General features: G+C 43.8%; 1 protein-coding gene across 1 annotated transcript in view; it reads right to left on the minus strand.

The window, feature by feature from the left end:
* VPS26A (VPS26, retromer complex component A) overlaps positions 1–12387 on the minus strand; it is a 769921-nt gene that overhangs the window by 129548 nt on the left and 627986 nt on the right. The gene's annotated exons all lie outside the window — the stretch shown is intronic.

The following is a 12387-nucleotide window of genomic DNA, read 5'->3' on the forward strand; positions in this document are numbered from 1 at the left end:
CCCTTAAAGGCATCAGCTTAACACATTTCATGAATCAACAAAAATTGAACAGATGCATTTTAAAATTCAACCATATCTAAACATATATACATATATATATATATATATATATATATATATATATATATATATACATACATACATACATAAAAAACAATTATATATGCATATATAGAAAAAAGGACATATATCGCTTACTTAAAAACAAATACATTTATACTACATAAAAATATCATCATAAAAGGTTATGAGTCCTATTCATCAAAAATCACACTATATCTATTTTCTGTGTCTCCTATTTTTAAGGGCAGGTCTAAGAGGAACCCTATCATTGAGACCTGGGGGGATGTGTGCTTGTGTTTTTATAATCCATTTTGTCTCAGCATCTTCAGTATAATTCATCACCACCTCCTCTCATACTAGGTGTATTCACATGCAGCACTGAAAATAGAAACCTGTGCATACTATCATTCTGTAAGACGTGTTTAGATAATGCATTAACTTCAGATCTAACACGAATTTGATATAAGTGTTCTCTTATTCTTTCAACATCCTATCAGTTTTGCCGATATAAAATGATCAGCAGGATACACAGCTAGCAATATATACTACATGTCTAGTACTGCAGTTAGCGTTAATTTTGATAGGAAACACTTGTCCAGTGTTAGGATGTATAAAGACATTAATATCATTAATATAAATACAATAATTGCACTTGTAACAAGGTCGTGTACCTTCAAGACTTAAATTATTTCCATCTTGTTTTTGTTAAGTAAACACAATAACCTATGCAGGTTCTTTCTATTCTTATAAACAAAACACGGTTGTTCACCTGCATATCTCTTGACCTCGGGATCCAAAGTCAGTAGATCCCAATGCTTAATAATGACATCTTTTATACTATGCACATCCTGTGTATAAAACAAAGTTAACCTCTGCTGGTTCTTATTGCTATCATTGTTGACCAGGGTGCCTTCAGAATTCATTCTAAAAACTTGCAGCCCAGTCTCCGAAAATATAGGGCATGCCCTTCCTTGCCTATGGTCCCTGACTTGAGTAAACGCTCTCTCAATCTCTACAGGTCTGTAATTCCTCTCACTGAACCTAACAGCTAAATCACCCAGTTCTTTCTCAAATTCTTCTGGACGTGGGTTCAATCTAGAAGCCCTAATCCCCTGCCCTTTAAGGATATTGGAAAAAATATAACCTGGGTGCATACGGTCTCTATGTAAAAACGTATTCTTGTAACAAGACTTTCTATGCACCCCTGTATTAAAGTCACCATTCAGTAACCGCCATATATTCACATCTAAAAAAGAGATGTTCAGATTCGAATAGTTCATAGAAAATTTTAAATAAGGAGTAAGCATATTGACTTGTTCCTCAAACACTAGTAAATCACTCAAACAGCCATCCCACAGAAAAAAACAAATCATCCACGACGCGTCTATAAAACAAGACATGTCTCCGAAATAAATCAAGACAACATAATCTTTCTTCTTCCCATAAGGCCATAACCAGATTGATGATATTTTTATGTAGTATAAATGTATTTGTTTTTAAGTAAGCGATATATGTCCTGTTTATATATATACGTATATAATTGTTTTTTGTGTGTGTGTGTGTGTGTGTGTGTGTGTGTGTGTGTGTATATATATATATATATATATATATATATATATATATATATATATATATATATGTTTAGATATGGTTGAATTTTAAAATGCATCTGTTCAATTTTTGTTGATTCATGAAATGTCTTATGAAGCTGATGCCTTTAAGGGGCTATTTCACTAACTGATTAATTGTGTTGATTGACATTTTTTGAATTTTTTATATAAGCCTCATTTTAGATTTGACTGTTATAGGCTTGATGAAGCTTGATAGCGAAAGCGCCAGTGTGTACCTGAATAAAACTGCTACTTTGTGTTTTAAATCAAGAATGAATTTATACTTCATTTGGATTTGATATCCCAGGAACCTTTGGTCTGAAGAGACGTGACTGCTTTTTATATTATTTGTTTGCTGACTGCCTGGGGTGACTGCGAGCTAGTTTCTGATTTTATTTTTATGAACTGTTTTTTTCTGCTCGCAGTCTTTAACCAATACGTGGTATTTTTGTTTATAATTTTCAAATGTATGGATTAGTTGACAGCCACACTGGACACCACTTTAGGCATGAAAGATGGGTTAGTCCTGAGTGAGACTCTGTCAGCATGGAAAATGAAGGGCTCTACAGCCATGAGTGCTTGTAGCTCTGATACTCTTCTAGCTGAAGTGATGGCCAGAAGCAAGAGAGGAATTTTAACTCTGCTGAAGCTGCAGGTTCAAAGGAGGATAGGGTGAGCTTTTCCAACACAAGGTTAAGGTCCCAACCTGGGGTAGGAGCTCTTCTGGGTGGCCTTAACTTGTCAGCCCCTCTTAGGAACTGTTTGATGAGAGGGTGGGAGAAGAGAGGAGGCTCTGTGCTGTAATAAACAGATGGCAGAGGCATGATTTTTAATAGAAAAGGCTAGACCCCTGTGTAGTAGGTCTGCCAGGTAATCCAGGATGAGAGGTAGGGAGGGCTGTGCCGTTCCGGCTCCCTTAGCCTGGATCCAGGTGCAAAACCTTTTCCACTTGTCAGCATAGGATTTCCTTGTGCTGGGGCATCTGGCCTCATGTATAACATCTAGGACTTGTTTGCTTAGGCTGACAGCTTGAGGGGTGATCAGGGAATATGCCAGGCTTCCAGGTTGAGGGTCTGCAATTGGGGATGCATGAATTCTCCATTCCCTTGGGTCAGAAGTGTAGGGATCTGAGGTAGGTGCCATGGTGGCAGGGGTGACAGGCTGCACAGCAGTGGGTACCAATGCTGATGTGGCCAGTCTGGGGGAATCAGAACTGCCCTTGTTTTTTTCTCCCTTATTTTGAGCAGTACCTTTGATATGAGTGGTAGAGGGGGAAATGCATAGACAGAGGTTTACCCACTGGAAGGATAGAGCATCCACTTTCCAGGCCTTGCTGTGAGGTTCCCTGGTGCAGAATTTTCTGAGCTGATAATTGGAGTGGGAGGCAAAGAGGTCGACCTTCGGGGTACCCTATTTCTGGGTTACAAGGGTGAAGGTTCTGTGGTCTAGCTGCCACTCGTGTGGGTCTAACAGGTTTCTGCTTAACTTGTCTGCCAGAGAGTTTAGAGAGCCTGGCAGGAATTGTGCTAGCAGGTGTAGCTGCATGGCTGAGGTGCCAAAGGATCACGGCGAGCCTGCAGAGAGGATAAGAGCGAGTCCCTCCCTGCTTGTTGACATACCACATCACTGTTGTATTGTCTGTTTTGATCAGTAGAGGCCCCGGGGAGAGTAGGTGTCTAAAGGCTGTCAGGGTGTGCTGGACAGCTAACATTCTCTTTTTGGATGATGTTCAGATGTATTTCATTTGGGCTCCAGTGGCCCTGAATGCACCTGCCATCCAGGTGTGCACCCCAGGCATAGTCTGATGAGTCTGTGGTGAGGGTCTGGGCGGTGTGGGGTTGTGAGAAGGGAAGTCCCTTGTTGTGGTTGCAAGCTGCTGCCCACCAAAGAAAATCTTTCCTTGGACAAGGTATCATTGGTATGATAGTTTCCACTTGACACCAAAGGCTTTTTAGTTACCATTGTAGTTTCCTCATATGCAGTCTGGCATATGGAATGAGTAGGATGCAGGAAGCCATGAACCCTAGAGCTTGCAGGATTTTCCTTGCGGTTAACTGGGTTCTGGTGGCTAGTTGAGATGTCAGGTAGGCTTGTTTTTCTGCAGTAAGGAATGTCATCTGGGATGCGGTGTCCAGGCTTGCTCTCAGGAATACAATTTTTTTGTGTGGGGACGAGTTTTGATTTCTTTTCGTTGATAGTATACCTCAGGGAGGTCAGTAGGTCCTTTACAAAAGTCAGGTGCTGTAACAGCTTTTCCTAACTGCCTGAATCAGGCAATCATTTAAGTGTGTGTAAATTTGAATAATTTTTTTGTCTGCAAAAAGCAATGGCGGGAGCCAGGCATTTTATGAAAACTCTGGGAGCAGTGGATAAGGCAAAGGGAATTGAAAGTGCATAGTTCCTGCCCTGAAACTTACATATTTCCTGCATGATTCCTTGATTGGGATGTGTAGGTAGGCCTCTTTTAGGTCTAGGTTGGCTAACCAAGCATGCTGCTGGAGGGTGAGCATTTTAAATTTTGGTATCACCAGGAAGGCGTTTAGAATGGATAGATTGAGGATGGGGCGTCATTGTGCCCTCTTTTCTGGGTACCAGGAAGAGTCTGGAGTGAAAACCTTGGCCTACCTGTTCTGCAGGAACATGCTGTATTGCCATCATGGAGAGCAGGGAAAGGACTTGCTTTTTGGCCTCTGTCCACTGGTTTGGAGGAAGCTCTAGGAACCCTTTTGGGGTTGGCGGAGTGTGGAAATAAAATTTGTATCCCTGAGACAGTATGTTGAGGACCTATCGGTCATTGGTAATGGTGGCCCAGTTGCTTGCGTGGAAAGAGTTTTCCTCCTAGGGGCACAAACAGGTGGGCATAGGTAAGGGATGGAGGTGTAAAGTCATTGTGAGTTCTTACCATAAGGGGGTGGCTTTGCACCCCCTGTTTTTGAAGAGGAGGAACTCCACTGCTTAGATCTCTGCATTCCCTGGGGCTGCTGTCTGGGGGGGAGGGGGTCTGTCTCCCCTGGGGTCTGAGTTGAACTGGCCTGGAGGGGGCAGGAAAGTACCAGTGCTTGGTGGGGCCAATGCCTACTGAACCTCGGAGGCTGAACCTGTAAGAAAGTCTCTATCTGCATAGATTTAGCTTTTTCTTCCATCTTTTTTAAGACCTCTCTTGCCTTGGTGCCAAATAAGTTGCATTTGTTCAATGGTGCGTCCAATAATTTGGATTTGACATGGTCTGGCAAGGTCTGTTCCTTAAGCCAAGCATGCCTTCTAAGGACAGAACCAGTGACTGCTGCCCTGCAAGATGCTTCTAGGGCGTCAAAGCCACATTGCAAGGTGTGCTTAGTTACTTGACTTGCAGAATACATTAGCTCTTGTAATTCTTTATTTTCTGCACAAGCAGGAAAGGAAGATATTTTTTTTGTTTGAGGAGTTCCATGGAATGCTGCTGCTATTTCAGCATGTGGAACTGACAATTTAATGCTCTGAGAGCAAGAGTAACAGAGGTGTATACTTTTTTACCACATCTGTCTAAAGCTCGGGAATCCCTGAGGGATGGGATTCTTAGCTGAAGTTGCTTTAATTCCTTTAGGTCCTTGAGAGATGAGCTCTGGGGCAGCAGTAGGATTTTTGAAAAGACATTTGTGAGAGTCAGAGACTCTAATACCAGTCAGGTTTCCTGGGAGCAGGAGGAAGGGTGTCAGGAGTCAAACTGGAATCCATAAAAACATCATCCACAACATCCAGGACAAGAGGAATGGCCAAAGGTCTGTGCTGTGGTAAATCTAAGAATTCCCTGAGTCTCTTTTTTGACCGAGTATAGTCTTGACATTCCCATTGGAAATGCTCCCTTAATGTATAAAGGGTTTCCCCAAATGAAAAATCCTTGGGTAAAGAGGCAGAAGGAATGGATTCCTCTGCATCAGAATCCTCATAAGCAGAGAGGGGTTGCATATCTTCATATTCTGATGCATGAGAGTCATCGGATTCCTGTTCAGATAAAACTACTGTGGACAAATCTCTCTCTTTTGGAAGGGGTAGCCTGGTTTCCCCCCCCAATAAGTATATTAAGGTCTTCCACCATTTTAAGCATTTGAGATTGAGGCAAGGAAGCAGGTGCCTGAGCTTGGGTCGTCGTTTTTTTGGGTGTAGTTCGTACCCTGGGCCTTAGAAACTTGTTAGTTTTAGAAAGAACTGAAGAAGCGAAACAAGTTGTTGGTCTGTGTCGGTAGTGCGAAGTACTTCCTCGGAAGCCGGTGCCTGCTCAGTGGCTCCGGACCCATCCAAGGTAGAGACATCCACAGGATCCTTATTCGAAGAAGAGTCTTGCAGCATACTGGACTCCGAAAGGGTCTCGGTAGTGGCCTACAAATCCACAGAAGTGGGCATCGGGGGCTGCAAAAGCACCTCACTGAGTACCGGAGAACTGACGACTAGCTTAGCGGAAGCACCTTCGGCAGTTTTGGACCTGTGCGGTCTGTCTCTGTCTTTATCCTTGTGTATTTTTGGAAGATCGATAGTTAGATGGCTTACCGAAGCCATACTGGAATTCGAGGACTGAGAGCAAAATTATCTCGCTACAATAAGGGCCCAACGACGTATAGTTCTGTCGTTGAACAAAGCACAAAAGCGACAGCGGGATGTCATGGTCTAGGCCTAAACAGGTGACGCAGTAAGAATGGAAGTCTCTGTGTGGTATTTGCTTTCCACAGGTAAGACAATTGTTAACTTTTTCTGACATCGGTTAGAGCAAGAAAAAAAGTATCTCCAATGGGGGTAGTTAGCTTTAGAAGACCTCAACTTCAATTCGGAAACGAAAACTCAGGTAGCAGCCGACCGGCACTCGTGCAAACTGCTTCTGCTTCGGGCTTCTCAGCAAGAAAGACTGATGTGATGGCGTCGGCTGCCTGATTTTATACCACTGACAACCTGCTGTCAGTCCTGGAGCGACAGCAACCGACACAGAAATATTACGCCTCTGTTATTCGGGCCAACTGAGGGCTACCCCTGGCAGGATAACCCAAATGTGATGACTGCAACAGTGAAACACGAAGATCATCATAGTTTTTCTGATCCAGCAGGAAATGGCTTGCTTGGCGACTGCCTTGCCCAGGGCTCTGGGGTGGAAGGCTACAAAGAGTTGGTTGATTTTCTGATGGACCTAGTTTTGTCTAAATAAAACCTTAACTTGTCTGTGCACATCCAGTTTGAAATATTTTCTGCTTAAAATCCTCAGCTTTGGCCGGCTAAGATCTAGCTGTATTCAACTGGATGTATAAGAGAATTTAAGTACCTTTTATCTGCACTTTTTTCAAATAATACAGTATTTAAATTGATTTAATTGTGTTGCATGAATATTAACTCAAGTGGAAGTTTTGACTCTGTTCTTCAGTTAGTGTTTGCTTGAATTTTATTTCTGTTAGTAATTGCAGGTGTGGGGGTAGCCACATTCTTTGACTTCTGTCACTGCCTATTTAAGTGGTACACTTTGAAATATTTTCTGCTTAAAACCTCAGCTTTGGCCGGCTAAGATCTAGCTGCATTCAACTGGACGTATAAGAGAATTTAAGTACCTTTTATCTGCACTTTTTTCAAATACAGTATTTAAACTGATTTAATTGTGTTGCATGAATATTAACCCAAGTGGAAGTTTTGACTCTGTTCTTCAGTTAGTTTCCTACGCACCCTCCCTGTTTTTGTTTTGGTGTTAATCTTAGTGGCTTTGAAACTGCCCGCCCCTCTTGTAAATTTGTGTCTGGACACTCCTTCTGGGCCCATCTCATTTGCTCACTCAACTGAGTGCAGTGAGATCATATGCTGATTTCAGGCATTCCTACTGTGTACAAAGAGAGCATCTGGGTAAGAGAACAAAAAAAAATGAAGCTTGTTTCCTGCCTTTCCTGTTAAGTGGTGTAGACTGTTTGTAGGCTTCTGAGCCCCCAAGCCCTTCTGTGTTGGAGGGAAGCCTTCTAGCTTAGTTTTGTTTCTTATAACTAGCCATTTTTCTAGTTTCAGCACTCAAATCTGTTTCTTTGAACTCAGCACTTGTTCAGAACTCATTGTAAGCACTACATAAGCTGCAAATTACTACAGCACTCAACTTTCCTCACTTGTCTAGAGGAAAGCAGTTTTTAGTACTTAATAAATAAGCACCTATCCAGGCATGTCTAAGGGTGAGCTCCCAGTGATTTCTCCTGTCTACCTGATGAATCTGGGCATCTTGGGGCAATGCAGCAATTGCCTCATGTACACAGACAACCCTCTCCTCCTACCACCCAACACTACAACCTGTGAGAGATGCACTTATATAGCCAAACTGGAAGCAAAGCTCTCATCACCCAAGACTGGACTAGACATTCACGAGGAGAAGGTAAACACTTGCACCACACCACACTCATCACATAGTCCCTCAAAACCTACACCACCAAAACACACACACATAGAAACACAAAATACACACCTACATTCGCGGAGGCTCTCAATAAAAACCTATCCAAGCATCAGGGACATCCAAACCATAAACGCAAGCAAACTCAACCCCCAACACAACCCAAATGACACAGCCCACAAACTCAGTGTGCCACTCAACCACAGCCCATAAGGCATAACAACGTACCCAACACTCTAGTCATAGGTGACTCTATAGTCAGGCACACTGATGTTCCACTCACTAGACTAAACAAGGAGAAAGTTACTGTCAGCTGCCTGTGAGGTAACAGGATCCGCCACATAATGCATATACTCAGGTCACTCCACAATAAGTACAAATATGACGTGGTCATTGTCCATGTTGGTGTGAATGACCTGAGACGTACCTCCCTGGACTACATGAAGAGAGACATGGAGGAGCTCTCCGATCTTGTATCCCAGGCAGGTATGACCCTAACCCTGAGTAGCATCCTGCCATCACCCAGAATGATACCACAGTACAAGGACAAAATGATTGACTTCAATAATTGGCTAAGCTTCTGGTGTCATTCTAAGGGGATCCAGTATTTGTCTACCTGGAACGACATGATCGACAGACCACGATGCTTTGCCAGAGATGGCCTGCACCTGTCGCCCTTAAGAGTCCGGATACTGGCTAAGGCTCTTGCAACCCCTATAGTGCCTTTTTAGGCAAGGTTCAAATGACAAATTCACCACCGTAACACGTACAAGCAAGCAAAATCTGAAGGTAATGCTACTCAATGCTAGAAGTCTAAACCTCAAAATGCACTCACTCGAGGCACTCCTTAAAATGGAGAACATTGACATCTGTGCAGTGACAGAGACCTGGTTCAAAGCTCCAGAGAGCACCCCTGCATTACCAGGCTACAATTCATACCACACCTTTCGGCCACCTAACCCAGAACGAAGCACTAAAGGCGGAGGCATGTCCATATTCATTAAGGATATCCACACCTCCAGGCTAGTTGCACAGCATAATGCATCCGAGATTATCCAAGTGCAACTAACTCTGGGCAAGACCGCAATCCAAATTGTAGCTTGCTACAGCCCCCCACCATGCCCCAGGATCCCACTCCTCATTTCTTGATACACTGGAAAGTATTAGGGTACAACCCAACACCCTAATAATGGGCGATTTCAACTACCCCGCCATTAACTGGGAAAACTACTCATGTACCAACTCTTTTGCTCAACGTTTTCTAGAATTCATAAATTCCAACGCCTTGGATCAAATTATTCACATCCCCACCAGGGGCAGCAATATCCTGGACCTGGTCATTACCAACATGGGAAACCAGTGTTCTACAGAGGTCAATTCCTCGTTGGTCAGATCCGACCACAAGCTAATCAACCTAGACATCCACATCCCACCCCCAATTAGGGAAACCATCGTAAAAAACTTCTCCAAAGCCAACTTCACACTTCTTAAGACAGAAGTGGCAAACTTCATGACACCCATGCAGACGGACAATAGAGGTATGACTGCTGAATCCTACACAAATGCACTTTATAAGCACTTACACGAGTGCATGGATCATGCTATCCCTAATAGAACGAAGATGTTATCTTTCAAAAAAAGGAAGCCAATCTGGTGGCCCTCTGCCATAAACAAACTCTACAACAGAAGAAAGAAACTGTTGCAAAAAAGAGTAAAATCCCATGACTGGAGGAACTCCCTGGTCTACCTCAGTAAGAAGCTGAGATCCCTCATAAAATCCTCCAAAGCTAGTTACGAAAACAAAATTGCCACGGACTCTAAAGACAACCACAAAGCATTTTATAGCTATGTCAAGAATCTCAATGGGAACACTCAGATCTGCTCTGAGTTACAGCACAATGGCACTAAATATACAGAACCAATTGATATTGCCAACATCCTAGCAGATAGGTTCAGTGCTAACTTTACCCCCCCTCACCCCCTAGAGGGCCCATCTCTATACCGGAAGAATGCAAAGTTCCTATAATCCACAGCTGCAAAGGTAAAAAACACACTCTCCAAAGCTAAGAACACAGCATCCATGGGACCTGACAATATCCCAGGCTGCGTTCTACACGAACTACAGAATGAACTGGCACCCTACCCAAGTACCATGTTCAATCACAGCCTCACCTCAGGCTTTGTACCCACTGAATGGCGCACTGTGACGGTTATCCCACTCCACAAAGGGGGAGCCACGATGGACCCCGGGAACTACCGCCCCATTAGCCTGATGAGCCTGGTCTGCAAGGCCAGTGAACGTATCATTGTGGAACTCATAAACAAAGACATTGGTAACCTCCAAACTCTGGACCCTACCCAGTTTGGATTTGTAAAAGGCAGATCATGTCTCCTAAACCTGACTGACTTCTTTGAAGTAGTCACCAAAGCCATAGATGAGGGTAAAATGGTTCACACAGCTTATCTAGATCTCGCCAAGGCTTTCAACACCATCCCCCACTCTGGAATTATAGATAAGCTCACTAAACTAGGTATAAATCCCTATGTCACAAGATGGGTTGCCAACTGACTCACGGACAGAACCCACACTGTGAAAGTAGTGGATTCCAAATCCGACTTCAGACCAGTGACAAGTGGAGTACCACAGGGTTCAGTCCTGGGTCCTCTCCTGTTTGGTATCTACTTCACTGAAGTGCAGGCTAACACAGAAGGTCTTTGGCTAACAAAGTTTGCAGATGACTGCAAACTAGGAGCCATAATCAAAACTCCTAACAATGTGGACAAACTACAAAAGGGCCTCACTGAGACAGATACCTGGTGTCAAAGCCATGGCCTGAAGCTCAATGCCAAAAAGTGTACTGTCATCCCCTCTGGTAAAAACTCTGTACCCATGAACTGCCACATAGCTGGTAGTCTACTTAACGCCGAAAATGTGATGAGACCTTTGGACACAGGTGGACAAGTAGCCCACAGTGGTCAGGAAATCCTACGTGGCTCATCTCATCACAAAAGGACTCTCATCCAGGAAAAAAGAGGTCATTGTTCCCCTCTACTCATCACTCATTAGACCCATTATAGAGTACAACGCCCCTTTGGTATGTACCTCACAAGACAGCTACAACAACTGGAAAGACCACAGAAATACCTCACAATGAGGATTACTGGCCTCAAACAGATGCCCTATGCAGACAGTCTCAAAAAACTACAGTTTTACTCCATCGCATATCGTCTACTCAGGGGCGATCTCTGCCTAACATACAAAGCTATGTCAAACCCAGAGCTGTTGGACATGCTCCACTTAAAGAAATCCCAATCCCTCAGAGCTACACGCTCTGGGGACCTAAACCTTGTCTCCACAATAAACAGAATATGCCAGAGGGATAGATTCCTGTCCCAGAGACTTCCCATACTCTGGAACAGACTACCTATGTCAAACAGAGCTCCTCATTAGCACTCTTCAAGAAAAATCTTGATGATTGGATGGGAAATGGGAAATGGGAAATTCACTCCAGGGATCACTTCTGTGGCTCTGCTCGACAGGGGCACAGGAAAATAATTTTCTTGGGTGGCGAAAGCCAGGGTACATTTTTTGGCTAGGCTTATATAGGCCCTAGGGCCTTATAGCCTAGTACCTACCTATGAACCTATGAATTGAGTATCCTCTCACTGTCATTAGTGAGAGAGGGGAAGAAGGTGGGCAGGTGAATGGATTGGTTTAAGGACAGTTCTCTGACCACCTTTGGCATGAAGGAAGGGTTAAGTGCACTAGGTCACCCTATCCTTGTGGAATGTAGTGTAGGGTGAGCAGGCCATGAGAGCTTGTAACTCTGACAATCCTTCTAGCAGAGGTAAGGGCCACCAGCAGTACAGTCTTCCATGTGCACATTTGGAGCATTGCAGCACTGGCGGACTCAAAAGGAGGCAGTGAGTTTTCCAGGATAAAGTTAAGGTCCCAAGGAGGTGGGAAGGGCTTTCTAGGTGGCCTGATGTGCAAGACCCCTGTCAGGAATAGTTTAACATCTAGCCTGACTAGTAGATGGGGTTCTAGATGTAAGCAGGCAGAGATTGCAGACAGGTGGACTTTCACTGAAGAGTATAAAAGGCCAGCCTTGATGAGTTGCACACAAGTACGGATTAAAGTGGTATTCACTTGAAAGGGATCCCTGTGCCTATGGAGACACCACTTGGGGAATCTTTCCCATTCTGATGCAGCTGGTTTCCTGGCCTCCCTCAGGACTGAAAGCATGTCCTCCAGAGTAGTGGTGTCTGAAAGGAATTAAAAGTTTATCACCCAGAGTGTTAGATGTAACATCTGTAGGTGAGGGTGAATGAGAG

This window comes from Protopterus annectens, chromosome 14.part0, assembly GCF_019279795.1.
Source record: "Protopterus annectens isolate FY-2018-M chromosome 14.part0, PAN1.0, whole genome shotgun sequence".
Classification (NCBI taxonomy): domain Eukaryota; kingdom Metazoa; phylum Chordata; order Ceratodontiformes; family Protopteridae; genus Protopterus; species Protopterus annectens.